At 28.6% G+C, this 17,785-nt stretch overlaps 1 protein-coding gene across 1 annotated transcript in view; it reads right to left on the reverse strand.

The window, feature by feature from the left end:
- LOC127287666 (cone-rod homeobox protein) overlaps nucleotides 1-17,785 on the reverse strand; it is a 36,159-nt gene that overhangs the window by 14,802 nt on the left and 3,572 nt on the right. The window lies entirely within an intron of this gene.

A 17,785-nucleotide genomic window follows, 5' to 3' on the forward strand; every position in this document is an offset into this window, starting at 1 on the left:
AACCGTTTTTCCAATATTGCATCATAGTGGAAGTTGAAATATTCAAACGTTTATTAGAATTGGATTCAGGTTAAAAAAAGAAAATTTTAAACAAAAAATTTGATAAATCTGATTAGTTATGGTTTATGAAAATTTTTTATTATTTCATCAGTACTCTCTAAATTTGAATTAGTAAAAATGTTTACTAATTTGAATTAGTGACTCACTTTTTGCTTCTGAATTAGTAAAATTTTACTAATTATTAGTAACTTTTACTAACAATTAGTAAAATTTAACTAATTCAGAAGCAAAAAGTGAGTCACTAATTCAAATTAGTAAACATTTTTACTAATTCAGATTTAGAGAGTAGTGAAAGTCAATTTTGTGGTAGACAAGAATTAAATGTTTTTGAAACTTTTTTATGAGTTGTAGGTACAAGTCACTTCAGAAATGTTTAGAATTTTTTGATTTTGGTATTAGTAGTAAAATCAGTATAAGTCAGACTGATTTTTTTTTAAAAATATGGTATCAGTAACAAAAGTCAACTACTAAGTCAGATACAGTTAATTTTTTTTATGTAATCCAGTAGTGTTAGTCAGTTTTAGTCAGACACGGTTAAAATCTTTTTTAAAAATGTGTTATAAGTAGTAAAAGTCATTTAAAGCTGGCCACAGTAAAATTTTTCGAATTTGGTACCAGTATAGTGAAAGTCAGGTTTAGTCAGACAATAATTATAATTTTTTTAAAAATATGTTATTAGTAGTGAATGTCAGTTTTTGTAAGGCAACGATGAAATTTTTTTTAAAAATTTAGTATCAGTAGTATAAGTCAGTTTTGGTAAGGCAACGATGAAATTTTTTTTTTTAAATTTTAGTATCAGTAGTATAAGTCAATTTTGATAAGACAACGATGAAATGATTTTAAATGTTAATATCAGTAGTATAAGTCACTTTTAGTCAGCCCCGGTTTCAAATTTTTTCAAAAATCTGTTATCAGTAGTAAACTGGCATTTTAAGCTAGCCACAGTTACATTTTTTTGAATTTGATCAGTGAATGTTAGTTTTAGTCAGACGTTTACAATTTTTATGAATATGGAATTAGTGATAAAAATCAGTTATAGTCAGACACAATTTAAAATTTTCCAAATCTTGTATGAGTATAGTAAAAGTCATTTTTAGACGCGAACATAAATTATTATTTTGTAAAACAAAAAAATTCATCATTCAGCAATTAAAAAAATATTGTGAAAAACTTGACGCATAACGAACAGTAGTTGAGATCGACGAGTGGTCAGACGCACATTCTCGAAATGCGAATTGCGGACCAAATTTCGTTAAATTTGGCAGCAATTACTTTTGATATCCGACACGCGGGCTTAATTGCATTGCACTCGTGTGAGAGAGAAGGGCAATAGCAAGCAGAACATAGAGAGCGTACGAGATAAAGAGAGAGAGAGAGAGAGAGAGAGGGGGGGGGGTAATAATTCGCTAATATCAATTTCAAATTTCAATTAGTATCATCTCGACGGCACTCGGCTCTTCCCGGGCTCTACCATGTCATGATCGAAAATTCAATTTGTCCCTTCGTAGACCCGTAGACGAGGAGGGAGACAGATTAAATGAGAGCGCAAGAGAACGATAGAGAATGAGAGAGAGAGAGATAGAGAGATAGTTTATGATTCTAAAGCCATTCGCGTGCGGACAAAAGGACCTCCTATACATGTAGCCGCATATATATATAATATAAATATATATATATATATACATAAAGACCTATACGATATGACAAGCTCATTATAAATTTATAACATGCCGTTTATTAAGTTCTGCGATCGATGCCTGCTTAGCCATAGAGAACCCCCAATACATTCGTTATTTATTTACATGAGTTTACAATCCCTCTAATGGGAATCTTCGTAATCGGTCTGCTCGCATTTCTGAGTGGCATAATCAAATTTTCCTCTTATAAAACAAAACACTCCCGTCACTTTTGTATATATAAATTGATATAGATTTTTAATTGGTCCATTCGTGAAAATAAAATAACGTGCGTCTGAAGAAAAAAAAAACAATTAAAACCATAACAGTTTGATATTTTTCTGTGGATTTTAAAAAATCTTTTCATTATATAAAACCAAAAAAGAATTTTTCTAATCACTTTTCACAAAAATCTCTCGATAACAGATTTTAATTCTACAATTTTCTTTTAAACTTAGAAAAAAAAACCTTTTTTTTACAGTTTAAAATAAGACTTTCACTTTCTTATTTCTTATCAATTTCAATAAAATGGAATTATTTTTAAATAATTTCAAATTATTATTATTTTCTCTAAAATAGAGAAAAAAACGGTAAAATAATTTAAAAATTAAATTTCATACTCTCGAATGAATATAATAATATACTATATTATATCTTTGGTATATGAGTGTCGAGGAGTAAACACACTCGAAACCTCAATCTCGTACTCTCGCCCCAACCCCAATCGGATGATCGCACAATAAAACACTGGCATAATCTTTCGCTTGGGTGGTTGAACACCACAAATACACACACATTGTGTGTATACGCCACACCAAGCATGGACCACATGCTGATTATTTTCGTGTATATATATATATAGGAGAGGAGGAGGGGGAGTTTGTATTCTTATGCACTTATTAGTGGATGGGGTAAAAGTGTATATGTCTCAAAATCGCTGTACCCGAAGGCCGTATGCGGATTAGCCTCGCTACATTTCGCCCCTTCTGTCGACGCGTATGTTCCCTACACTATACATATATATATAAATATAGCCAGTGCTTTACTTTATCCCAAAGGCATCTTACTTGCATTGCTAACAACTTTTAACCCATATCGTTTCTACTAAATCAAATATATATACACTACTTGGATTAATAACCCTTGATCGACCCTTTCTCAATTATGATTTTGTTTTTTCTTTTAAAAACTTTTAAAAAACACAAAAAATACGCTGGATAAATTTTGTTGCGGGTAATTTTAACTAATTAACATAGATCCTCAATTAGAATAAAATTTGTTGCAGTTAATTTTTATATCGATTTTGGGGTAAAAGATCCACTTTTTAGGGTTTTGTGGCCCAGGTCCGAAAGCCTTATAGTTTCGCTTTGGCGTACGTTGCTATGGCAACAGTTACTTACTATGGCAAAAGTTACTAAGGCAAAAGTTAGTTACTAGGGCAAAAGTTACTAGGGCAGAAGTTACTATGGCAAAAGTTACTAGGCCAAAAGTTAGTTACTAGGGCAATAGTTACTAAGGCAACAGTTGCTATGGCAGAAGTTACTATGGCAAAAGTTACTAGGGCAAAAGTTAGTTACTAGGTCAAAAGTTAGTTACTAAGGCAAAAGTTAGTTACTAGCGCAATAGTTACTAAGGCAACAGTTGCTATGGCAGAAGTTACTATGGCAAAAGTTACTAGGGCAAAAGTTAGTTACTAGGTCAAAAGTTAGTTACTAAGGCAAAAGTTAGTTACTAGGGCAATAGTTACTAAGGCAACAGTTACTATGGCAAAAGTTAGTTACTAGGGCAATAGTTACTATGGCAAAAGTTACTAGGGCAAAAGTTAGTTACTAGGGCAATAGTTACTAAGGCAACAGTTACTATGGCAAAAGTTACTATGGCAAATGTTAGTTACTAGGGCAATAGTTACTATGGCAAAAGTTACTAGGGCAATAGTTACTAAGGCAACAGTTGCTATGGCAGAAGTTACTATGGCAAAAGTTACTAGGGCAAAAGTTAGTTACTAGGGCAAAAGTTAGTTACTAGGGCAATAGTTACTAAGGCAACAGTTACTAAGGCAACAGTTATTATGGCAAAAGTTACTATGGCAATAGTTACTATGGCAAAAGTTACTAGGTCAACAGTTAGTTACTCGGGCAATAATTACTATAACAAAAGTTACTATGGCAGCAGTTACTTACAATGGCAATAGTTACTATGGCAAAAGTTACTAGGGCAAAAGTTAGTTACTAGGGCAATAGTTACTATGGCAATAGTTGATTTCCGCAGCAACCGTTTCCATAGCAACCATATAGCAATTCACAAATAATGTAATTATAAATTATTTATTATCTTCAAATAACTTTTGATCTGAATTTAAAAAGCCACGAAACCCTATAGATGTAGGCATTTCGCGTCTGCTTTTTTTTCCTTAACAACGGTTGCTAAAGATTTAGAAGCAAATGCCTTCTCATGCTTTCTATTATTATCATTTTTTCGTGTAAAAGTAAAAATAATATTAAAAGAAAAATTGATGATTAATAAAAATTAAATGAGTTTAATAATTTTTTTTTTAAATTTCAAGAATGTCGGGTGAAAATAACTTACATAGATGAGGTTAATTTTCACAATTCGCATTTGTTGTTTTGTAATTTATAAAGAAGTGAATAAATGGTTAATCAGACGATTCTTGTAAATTGATTTAAACCCGACTTACATTCTGCAGCGCCATTTCAATCACTTTAGATTAGCCACGATTGTAATACAGAGCAATTGTCCTTTATTTAATTGACGATTTTAGATTAGATCTAGCCTTAGAATAAATCACGTGAATTTTTTTTTTTTTTTTTTTCTTTCAATCAACTTTTTTTTAAAATAATTTAATTCCAAAACATAATTAATTGGTGACAGCGGTGGGATTAGTAAAATCAAATAGAAATTAATAAAAAAAAAATAACTTTATTATTAAAGAAACAAGAAGGAAATAAATTTATGATAGCATAAATGTAGGAAATTAATCATTTTGATGGTTTTTTTTTTTTTTTTATTACATTTTGTATTAAAGAGATGATGATTATTATTTGAGATCAGCATCAAGGCTGAGAAAATTTGTTACTTTTCCTGGGATTCTGAGAGGCAATATGAAATACAAAGCTAATTAAGGAATTATCGCTTTTAATTGCAATTCATGCTATTTGCGCAATATAGCCGCACAGTGGCACAACGCGATTATCGTCGCGTGCCAAATTATTGAAACATAACGTCATCATAACGCGCGGCACTTTACTATAGTTGCCGTCAATTATACAATTAACAAATGTTGATAATTAATTGTACACTATATATATATAACGCAGGACATAAAATTTTATTATACAACAAAAAAAGAGTCTTGATAAAAATGATTAAATATCAAAAATTTTCAAATATTGTACAAAAAATAATTTTTTAATTAAAAAAAAAAAGTCAAAGACCGAATAATTTTCTTATAATAAAGCGTTTTTTAAATAAGAGCGCCTTTTTCTACCAATGAGAGAGTTGCGCAAGCGCAATTGCGTTGGCATTTTTTACCTCCGTCAGTAGATGGCGCAGGATCAAAATTCACTCAAAGAATTTTTTTTTCGTTGTAATTATTTTTTATTCATTAATTAAAATTATTAAATTAAATTCTCAAATGGGAAATTGTGACGAAATTTAAGTTTCAAATTAATTTTATTCTAAGATTTCATTATTATAGGAACAATAAATGCTGGCATCATTGCTTGATAAACTTTAAGCGCATTTAAAATTAAGGTCCCAGGGATAAATTGAAAGGAATTAATTAACTGCGGCCTTAAATTGCATACAGCACGTTAGCCCTTATTCTTGGATGACACAATTTAATAAGGCATTCATTGTGTACGCGCCCTGTTCATAATAGGCGCAATAATGCGGGATAACGGAATTAAGCTTAAATTGCAAGTGCTTTTATCTGTGTGTGTGTGTTTTAAATAAGAATTTTAATAAAAGATGGTGTTTTTTTTTTTAAATTCGTGGAATAAGGGAAAAAATATGACACGCCATAAGTGAAATTTTTCTTTCTCCCATATATATAATATGTGCATTACAGTGATATATAGAAAATCAATTAGTATACGATTAGGTGGGTAATTTAACGTAATGTACTTTGGTTAAGCACATCTGAACGTTCTGTACATCGTATCGACGAGTTAATGCATTTAATGGAGGTTAACTTTGCATACGCGAGTTCCCCCGTGCCCTAACCTCTTTACTCGTTCACTCAACCCTCAGTGTTGCGTGTCTATATAACCTTACGAAAATTAATTCGACTTTTACAAGATATATATATATATATATCAATGTGCAAAGATATTTTCTTTGTTAAGAAATTGTAAATCTACAATTTATTTTTTGATATATTATATAGGTATTTTTAAAGAAAACTAAATCGTAAATTTCTTCTTCAAAATAGCTATTTGCTTTTTAATTATTCTTTATTACGAAAAAATTTCAAATGTTAAAAAACAGGTGTTCAAAAATTAAATGCTCTCAATTTACTCATGAATTATTTATTATACATTGTAATTTAATTATTAATTGAATAAACTTTTTACATTAATTTAAAAAAAGGGGTTATTATAATTTTGCTTACTATATATAAGTAGTTTTTTTTTTCGCACATAACCAACTGTCGTGATTCTAAAATGTTCTTTTTTCAATATACTCTTTTTATTTGCCTACTACATGTAAGTAAAAGAAAATTATTTTCAATTGTATAAAAAAAAAAAATGCTTATTAAACTGCTTTTTGTCAGATTTTCGTATTTTCGGAAAATGTACCAGATATTCAAAATTCCATCAATGAAATAAAAAAAAATATCACTGATGAAGCTGTATTACATTTAAAATTTGAGCTAAATATCGAGACGAATATTAAAAATCGTTTAATAAATGAAAAAAAGTTAAATCTGGAATTTAGAAAAGAAATATTTAATAATATAGGAGATTCAATGGTAAGAGCGAGAATTTCATAGAAAATTTTTTACATTTTTAATAATTAATTAATAAATAATTAAATTTTAAATAACTGAATTAAATCAATAATAAATTTTGTCATAAGAAAAATGTGTTATATTAAAAAATTTCCCACAGATAAACATAAAAAATTCAACCAATGATAGTAGAAGAATCAATTTATGCTCTAAAAATTTATTGAGAAATTTAACATGGCTTTCATTAACTTTTCCAAAATTATTTCAAGTTCAATGTATGAATATGAATTTAACTGACTTTTATGATTTTGAATATCAACAAGTATGCAACAATAATTACGAAATTTTGGTAAATAATTTAAAACAAAATTTTGATATTATTTTAAAAAAAATTTTTTTTTTAATTTTTTTAATGAAATTAATTAATTTTAATTAAAAAATATTTTCAGTTAAGTCAGGGAGTATTAAAAACATTACGTTCAATAATTGATGAATGTAAAAATTTAACAACTTTAGATATTGAAAAATGTCATAATCGACAAAAAGAAAAAGGGGAAATATTAAAAGAATTCACGAAACAGGCAATTAATGAAAAAAAGAAAAAATTACAACTCTATTTAAATGAATATGATGAAAAATTTTCTTCATGTTTTAATGAAATGAAATTAAAGGGAAACAATGAGTACACGAAACTTTTAGAAATATTTAATGAATGTGTATATCGTCAAGAATTAAAAATTATAAATAATGTTGATTTATTATAATAAATTGAAATTTTTAGAAAATTTACATAAATTTTTATATTTACATATTATATAAGTTAGATAATGAAATTTGGTGATACAATAGAAAAACACTTGTATTATCTATATATACAATTTTTTACAATTGACACGTGTGACGATTTTCATAATTTATTAATTAGGGAAAATTTTACAAAAACTATTAATTATTCAATTATTATTTTATTCTATGTGTTTTTTTATTATTTTGTTAATGTGAAATTTCTTTTTTAAATTTACTTTAAATTAATTTATCCAAATCTCTTTATAATACTTTATTTGTAATCTTTATACTCATAAAATTTCTTCTTATCTGATAAAGTTTTAATATAAATACAGTTTTTATTGAAAGTGTTCATATTACAGTAAATTTTTAAATCGTAACAATACTCAGTTCGTTATAATGTTCTTTTTATTATTTTCCATTCTTTTTCTTTTTTCTGTAAGTATAATTTTTTAAAATATTTTTTTAACTTATTTACACATAAAAAAAATAATTAAAAAAAATTATTTTTCTTCAGATAAATTCTATATGTTTAGGAAATAAAATCGAAATACCCAGTGAGATCAATGAATTAAATAAATATGTGTCAGACAAAATTAACAATGTTAACAATTCTCTAACATCAGTCGAAGAAAATAAAACAAATCTACTAAATCAATTATTATTTCGAAATGAAATTTTTGTAGTTAATTTTATTAACAAACGAATGGCACTATTGGTAAATAAATTTTTAAAAAAATTTCATATTATTAATTCTTTTAATAAAATATAAATAAAATAAAAATTTTTAATTTAAAATTATTAAGAAATAATATTTTTGAAATCAAATATATTTTTTAATTTACAGAATCAAAGTATTGGATCGATAGAAAGCAAAAATATTTGTAATAATATTACAAAAGATGAGTTTTCTTGGATATTATTTCGTTTTCCTTTAGAATTTCTATGCTATTGTTCTAAAAGTATTTATGTTGTTTACAATGAATATCGCGAAGATAATAATGTTGATCATTTATTTTGGGTAATTATCAAAGATTTTTATATTTTTTAATAAATAAAAAGCGTTCTAACTTTTATGAAATTACAATGAGAAAAAATTTTTTTGATTCAAATCAATTAAAACAATTAAATAAATATTTACTTGAATCAAAAAAAAAAATTTTTTTTTCATTGTAGATATAATAAAGAAATTAAAATATTATATCAATAATTATTTTTCAGTTAGGTAATAAATTGAAGAATAATTTTAATACAATGCATGAAGAATGTGAAAAATTAAAAGAAGATGATATAAATTTTTCACAATGTTTATTAAAAAAGAAGCAAAAAATTGAAATATTAATTGAATTTCTAAATGAAAATATTAATGAAATTCTAAATCCAACATATATACATAATTTTACTAATGAATATTCTTTGTGCAATGAAGAAATGAAGAAACAATTTGAAATTAAATATCTTAATGTTACAAATAAATATTTACAATGTCTCACTGAAAATAATGAGAATAATGAAACAACAACTTCAATATTGTAATTGAAAAAAGATAAAATTAAAATTATAAATGTAAAAAAGAATTTTTAAATTAAAAACATACAGATATATTTTGCAATTACACTTATTATTTTAATTACATTCAACATTACATATATTTAATTACATTTTAGTTAAATACAAAAACGTTATTGAAGATTATATATAGATTAATTGAAAATATATTTTACAATAAAAAAAAAAAATAACTGAATATAAAATGTGAAATTTTTTTTTTTTTTTTTTTTTAAATAAATGTGTGTAGAAAAGCGTGATTGGTATGGCCTTCAAACGAGGCGTCAGGCGAATAAATTAAATGTAAATAGATAAACGTGAAATAAACTGAAAGCCACGAACCATTCAGTGAACCCAAAAGCAAACAACGATGAGTTTAGCCAACAAGTAACTCGTTTCCTCATGATTGCACGCGACTGCTCTCCTGGTACATTATATTATATATATATATATATATATATATATATGAGGGTCCAACAACACAATAGAAATCATGAGCCCCTAATATAGGAATGAGCTAAATTAAGATTTCAATGTATATATACAATAATTTTATCTTAAACGAAAATTACATTAAAATACAAAAATAAATTTATTCAATAAACAAAAATTTATTTTTTTTATATTTTTTTGTTAGGCGAACATAAAATTTGTTGCAAACACTCTTTAATGGAGAAATTAAAAAATTTTAAACTAATTTTGAATTATTGTTCGGCTTTTGAATTAGAGCGTCTGCGCACAAGTTGTATACAAACATTTTGCGCAGACGCAGAATACTGCATTTAACCTCTCGGAAGATTGGTGAAAATGGGCTGTTAGTAAAATTTAACTAATTTCTAAGCATTTTTTTTTACTATCCAATTAGTGAAATTTAACTAATTAAAAAAAGTGAGTAACTATAATTGAAATTAGTTATAATTTGTACTAATTAGAATTTAAAAAACACAAAACTTTTTTTTACTTCTACATTATACACACGAAAAAAAAAGTAGAATTTTTACCCCGAAATCGGTATAAAAATTACCTGCAACAAATTTTATCCTAGTTGAGGGCGCCACCGTCTATGTGAATTAGCATTGGTTAAAATTACCCGCAACAAAATTTACCCAGCGTTTTTTCTGTGTAATAATCCCGATTTTAAATAAACAGATCATTTAGAATAAATAATATAATCATAAAATGAAATTCGAAATCAAGAAAAGAAAAATTTTTCGAGTCTAGCGTTAAAAAAAAAAAGAAAAAAAAAAGATGTTCCTGATAGCAAAGAAAAATATGAACACACATGAGAACGCATCAAATGCAGTGGAATCGAGTGGCGTAAAAAGTCGAGTACATTGAAGAGAGTTTATCGTACAGGGGTGTGTATATTCCCTATTGCGCGTGTATAGGCGAGAAACCGGAAATGAATCGGCATTCGAATACACTTTTGGTTCAGTGTTAACCCCCACCCCCACCCCTTCAACACCCTATTTCTATACAAATAATTCCCCTTCTAAAAAGATTCAAGATCATGAAGTTTTATATATATATATATATATATATAACACATTCGAGCGAGTTTATATCATCAGAATGCCAAAAAGACCTTCCCACTCGATTTAGTCGCGCTTGGTGGCCCCTCAATTCCGCTTCCGGAACTTAATTCAAGCATGTATTTATAAACTCTTAATGTTCATTTGCCCTCTCGTCTTGTATATAGTTACAAAAATTTTCAAGTTCCAATAAGAATAAATAAATATTTTAAAAATTAAAAGAAAGATTTAATTACTCTCTAAATCTGAATTAGTAAAAATGTTTACTAATTTGAATTAGTGACTCACTTTTTGCTTCTGAATTAGTAAAATTTTACTAATTGTTAGTAAAAGTTACTAATAATTAGTAAAATTTTACTAATTCAGAAGCAAAAAGTGAGTCACTAATTCAATTTAGTAAACATTTTTACTAATTCAGATTTAGAGAGTAAAGTCTGATGATTTAGAAGAATAATTTATTATTATATGATAATAATTTAAATTATTTATTTAACATTTAATTATTATTTTTCAATAATAATTTTTTTTTCATAATAATCAAATATAATAAATATTCAAAAAATCAGTGAGAAATGTTTGATGAAAAAAAAAAACATTTGCGTGAATCGAGAATCAAGTCTCAGCGCTGGTATAACAGTGAAATCAATACGATCCTCCTACTCCTATTGCGTTCGGTGCAGCAATTGAGCTCGTTCAATCTGTGCCTCGAGCTACAGGCTTACGTGTATATATATATATATATATGTGTGTGTGTCTCACAAATGCAGCACTTGGCTTTTATGTACTTCCACTCAAGTGCGATTACACGTGCAAAGCATCTATGTATATATAAAAGCAAGCTCTTGATACTTTCATTGGTCACAAGTTCTATTCACTTGTAACCGATGAACGAGGTAAAATACACTTAATAGATTTATAAATAGAGGAAGGCATGAAACATAAAACCAAAAGATACTGAGAGAGAGAGAGAGAGAGAGAGAGAGAGAGAGAGAGAGAGAGAGAGAGAGTAGAATATAGGTGTAAAGAGAATAAGAGAGGACTTATAGTGATGAGAGTAGAGCCACCAAACAAACTCATCCGTGTAATTGATAAATTGACAGATTAATTCAATCAATCCCATGCTTCGCTCAAGACTCATTCTATATATATATATTTATATATATATATATACTGAATCGACATCGATAATCTTTATCGACTTCATTAATACCATTTTTGTATTTTTTATATTATTTACCATATTATTTAATTTTTTATATTATTTATTATATATATGTATTATTTGATTTAATATATTCTATATACTAAAAGAAATCAAAATTACAACACGTAAGCTTGCAGCAACCTTGCGTTAAGTTTGTCGCGCAATATTGCCAATCTTGCACGGCAAATTTGCCGCAAGCTTCAAATGTCCCACTTTCACACTAAAAAAAAAAAGTAGAATTTTTATCCCAAAATCGGTATAAAAATTAACTGCAACAAATTTTATCCTAGTTAGAGGGGGGCGCCACCGTCTATGTGAATTAGCATATATAGGTATTAATATTAGCTGCAACAAAATTAATCCAGCGTTTTTTCTGACCGAAAGCTTGCATGGTAAGCTTACCGAATGATTGCAGTGCAATATTAAAGTAACCTTAAACTGCAATCTTTCGATATAAGCTTAACATGCAAACTTTCGGTCAGGTTACTTGTCTGACTATAACTGACTTTTACCACTGGAATTCTATTTCTTCATTCTTCTATAATAAAAGATAATTTTCTTTACCGTTTCCTTCTCAGATAACAGGTAAAATGTCTTATCTGACCGGAAGCTTGCATGGTAAGCTTACCGAAAGATTGCAGTGCAATATTGAAGTAACCTTAAACTGCAATCTTTCGGTATAAACTTACCATTCAAACTTTCGGTCAGGTAAGACCCTATTATCTGGAAAGGAAACGGTAAAGAAAATTATCTTTTATTATAGAAGGATGAAGAAATAGAATTCCAGTGGTAAAAGTCAGTTATAGTCAGACAAGTAACCCTCTCTTCTTCCAACTAAATGCAAGTAGTGCACGTCGATAGAAATGACTCGAGTATAAATATACATAGTTGGTTATTCGTAAAGTAATATATATATATATATATATATATATATATATATATATATATATATATATATTCGCGAGTACCGTGAGCAAATTCGTTTCAGATCAGGGTAACTTCGATCCGAAGTAGGCGGGCAAGTATTCCGACATTATACCAGTTTGGCATGAGGGTAAGGGAGGACGACAGGGAGATTTAGAGAGGAAACGAGGAAGGTAAGAGAGAGAGAGAGAGAGAGAGAGAGAGAGAGAAAGCCAAACACGATGATGGGGTAGTAGTGGAGGGACTCGGAAACTCGGTTTCGCCCCCTGGGCACCATTTCCAACAGAATCGCGTCGGTATGGGACTCGATCCGAGCTATATTCCAATTGCCTTCTGTTTGATATGCACCAATTTCGTCCAATATGTCGCGCCCCTTGTCACCCACTCACCATACTTGCCTAGTACTTAAAGCATCACTTTCAAATTTTCGAATCACCATCTAATTCAACTTATATAGGCAATTATTTTAATTGTATAAACCTCTCTCTAGTGTTTAACTCTCTCTTATTAAATAAATCATCTCCTTGCCTCTATAGGCAATTATTTTACGGAAAATTACAATAATTAATTGTTATTTTATAAGAATTTCATAAAAAGTAATTTTGAATTTTCCCTCCTTTGATCGTTTTCGATATATCGAACTCGTTGAGGAGACATAACCTCAATTTTCACTACTTTTTGAGTATGCCTTCGGCGTACGTTTTTTGTGATTTTGATATATTGTTAATAATTGTTGACATGTGGATTATTTAGAGCAGAATGTAGTCAATAATAATACACAAATACGGTTGAAAATAGTCGTTTATTATGAAGAAGATCGAGATACGTTTATACGGTCGAAGTAAAATCAAGAAGGGAAGAAGAAGTGCGTGCGCACACGTTAGTGACTACTGCTAGAGTCAAGCGAGATATTTAAGCGCCAATATACAAAATTTCACCAATAATATTAATATTATTTTTCAAAAAAAACCTATCAATCTGTAATTGATATTAAAAAAAATGTTTCGACTGTCTCAAATCAAGATTTACAGTTAGTAAAAATTATTAACTTATAGGAAAATTTTCTTGAAAAAAAATAGATTATATTTTTATCATTTCCACACGAAAAAAATAGAATTTTTACCTCAAAAATCGGTATAAAAATTACCTGCAACAAATTTTACCATACACAGAAAAAAACTGAACTCAGAATGAGCCGCCTAGGCGACTCATTTTGATGTGCAACAAAAATGAACCAGGTTGGTGGCGCCACTGTCTATGTCGTTTAGCATTGGCTCATTTTGATTTGCAACAAAAATGAGACTAGGTTTTTTCTGTGTAGTTGAGGGCGCCACCGTCTATGTGAATTAGCATTGGTTAAAATTACCCTCAACAAAATTTATCCAGCATTTTTTTTGTGTTGGAACCATTTTTTATTATACATACAGTAAGGTTATAAAGTTTAACAAAATATCGAAGGGGTGTGTAATATTCAATGAAAAAAAAAAAAATAAAAGGTAAAAAAAAAAGATGTAAGGCAAGGGAAATAGTTTTTTGGTAGTCAGTCAGGTAAAGAAGAGACTGGGGAACGTGCCGAGAATGAATGTGTGGGGTCCTGTTACTCGGTCGGACGAAGCTTTCCTACCTCTTTCTATCTTATTCTATTTTATCCGCGTTTTTTTTTTTTTATCTCTTTTCCTTCTTCTTTGCCTTCCCCTTCCCCTCTCTCTCTCTCCGTTTTCTCTCAAGTCAAGTAAGCAGCGCTTCTGTATTATTGCCCGACCGTAAATTTCACCCGGAAAGCGATTTAGCGAGGAAGCGGTGAGGATAAATCTTGAAAAAGTCGAAAAGCGTAAAACAGGAGCGAACCAGGCGAAAGAACGAGCCCGGCGTATATAAGGAACCGCCCGTAGTATAGTTGAGACTCGCCAAGCGAAAGGCGACCTCCTCAGGGAGGTTAGAGGCGTGTCTGAACCTAGGATCGTGTATGTGCTTTTTTTTTTTTTTTTTTTTTATCTTTTCTACCCGACCTCTCTTCATTTATTCCTCTTCTCAATTTTTTTTTCTCTCCTTCTTTCACAATTTTTCCTCCTCTACATGACAAGCGTTCTACAATATATTTTCTCCCAAGAAGCGCATATAATTTTATCTTATCTCTCTAATCTATATAAATTATATTTTACGAATTGGGTTTATTTTTTTTTTTTGGAAATGTTATTTAAAAGTGATAATAATTAATTGTTCGTGCAATTAAAAAAAAGCGGAAACAAATTTTGTTGGCAAAAAAAAAAAGGGAAAGTAATCTCACAGATTAATACCGGGGATTTATATAGGGTTGTTTGCATTTTTTTTTTTTTTAGTTGATTAAATTTGTAAACACACAGATATCCGTGTGGCATTGAATAAATAAAGACGCGCAGCCCTGCGGATTGAACGTTGTTCCGTTATCACCAAATTCATTTGCACCGTGCCTAATTATTCATGACTATGTGGCAGCGATTGAAGTGTGGAACACAATTTCGGTATATACATGAGGCAAATTGCAGTCAATAGAATATTTATTTTATCATTTTTCCAAAAAAAAAAAAATAAATAAAATCACTTCGAATATTATTTATTAAAATCGCTAGATTATTTTAAAATAATCATATAAATAATTATTTGAATTTTTTTATACTTATTAGGAATAAAATTGAAAATTAATTTAATGATATTTACATGAAAGAAGGAGAGAAAAGAGTGGAATAACTTTGGCAAATGTCATCCTCCAGTTATATATATATATATATATATATATATATATATATATATATACATCCGTCTAGAGGAAGTCACCACATCGCGCACGGCGCAGAATAAACGGTCAGTGACGCGCGGTAATGGCCGACATCCTAATCCTGACCCCCTACAGCTTAATACCACACACTCCGCAATGATAATAATGTTGCATGTTCTTTTTGTCATTACTATAGTATAATGAGCATCATATGTGTCAGAAATTCAATGTAGTACATAGTTTGAAAAAGTTTTAGAAAATTAAAAATAATCCTTACTATGAAACGAGTAGATATGAAAATTAGGAAAGAGTATAAGACATTCTTATCTTATTTTCATCAGAAGAGAGAAGATGATTGCGTTAAATTTTTAGACGATCAGTTTTTAAAAAAACCAAAATGGCGGATTTAATATGGCGGCCCAAAAATTTAAAAATTCATCGGATTTGTTTAAAACAATATCCAAAGGGGTTTTCGTGGTCGCTGCGATTAGGAATATCATGTCTGTTTTTGCAAATTCAAAATGGCGGATAGAATTCAAAAAAATTCACCAGAGCATTTTTTGAATCTCATTACATAACTGAGGAGTTTTCGAAAACGCTGATTACACCGTCCGACAAAGTTCAACTTTTTTTTTGACCCACAAAAAAATCCAATATTTTTGGAAACTAGGACCCAAAAAAAAAATACCCGTGTCTGACCGTTTTGCTAGATCAAATCATTTGTGGTTTTTAGGGGTGAAAATAGCCCCTAAATCACTGATTATTAATCTGATGTCAGATTTTCAAAATTCAAAATGGCGGATTCAATATGGCGGTCAAAATTTTAAAAAGTTATTAAATTTTTTTTAAACCTTGATATCTAGGGGTTTTTTTGGATCGCTGATGACGAATCTGATGTTAAATTTTCAAAATGGCTGATATAAAATAAAAAATTAATAACTTTTTAAAAATTTGATCGCCATATTGGATGCGCGTAAGAATTAGTTTTAGTTACAGTAAGAAAGAAATTAACCTCTCTTTTTTGTTTCAGAATTCTAAGAAGATCAACGAAGAACCAATAATAGGTATGACAAAAATATTACATACTTTTTATATTAGAAAAACCAATTTCTAACCTATAAATACAAGGAAAAAAAATATAAAGTACTTATTAATATATTTAACTATTTAACTATTTTTGTCCATCTCTGGCAACTTTTGCTTCGGGAGTATATAGAAAAAAAAATACTTCTGAAATGATATAAAGTTGACTTGAAAAATATAGTATTTTTTAAATATTTCCGTAGCAAAAGTTGCGCAGAAATTTCTAACATTTCAGGAATTTACATTGTATAAGTATAGTAAAAATTACTTTATTGTTGTTTTCCATTTTTTTCCATTGTAATGACAAATATAATTACTATCTATAATATAATGATGAAAACAAAGAAATATTTTCTGTTTATACTTTTTTTTACTTCAGATGCAAAAAAAGTATATCATTCTTTTTTTTTAATAAAAAAACCAAATAATTTCCTTTTAACTTAAAATCCCAAAAATAATAATAATTAATAATTTATTAAATCTGTCAAAGGAATTTTGAAATTATCTTTATACCTGTACTCATCGACTGAGCTATATGTTTAGATTACCTTAGGCCGAAGGTCATAAACAATGCGGTTGGAGAATCTCAAAGATAATTAAATCAGTTGTAATTCGTGTATTGACCTGTTAAGACGTGCTCAACGTGAGTGTAAATTTTGTAATTTTAGTAAATTTTTTGATCCGGGAGTGTTCGAAGTTCTTAAAATCGCGATCGCTTAAATCTTTAGGCCTTTTGTTTTTTTAATTGTCTAATTAAATTAAAATTCGGAAGTGTTCGAAATTTTTTTAAATCACGTGTGTTTACAGAAGCAGCAAATCATTTGCAGAAAATTTAAGGTTAGAGATTTATTTTATTTTTTTATAAATAGTAATAATTACATCCAATTATATTTTTCTCCTGGAAATTTTTAAATTAGTTTCTTTTTACAAATAAGATATCTACCCGTATCTTTTTTGCCGTTTATGTTTCGGAGGACCTAATATTTTTTTTTTAATTCTACTTTTTTTTGTTTACAAAACGAAAAAGGGATTTAAAAAATTTTTATAGGGGATATCCAGAACGTTAAAATCAACCCCTGTATATATATGTAACGAAATGATAATAAACAATAAATTTGCTTTCAATTGCATTTTAAGTGAATAAAATTGAATCAGTAAACGATTTTCCACTATTTCAATGAGTGAACATGCACTTAATAGAATATATCACTGAAACATATATATATATATATTACAATTCACGTAGTA

This window comes from Leptopilina boulardi, unplaced genomic scaffold (genome assembly GCF_019393585.1).
Source record: "Leptopilina boulardi isolate dan_hultmark-lab unplaced genomic scaffold, ZJU_Lbou_2.1 LbouV2_372, whole genome shotgun sequence".
In the NCBI taxonomy this organism is placed as follows: Eukaryota; Metazoa; Arthropoda; class Insecta; order Hymenoptera; family Figitidae; genus Leptopilina; species Leptopilina boulardi.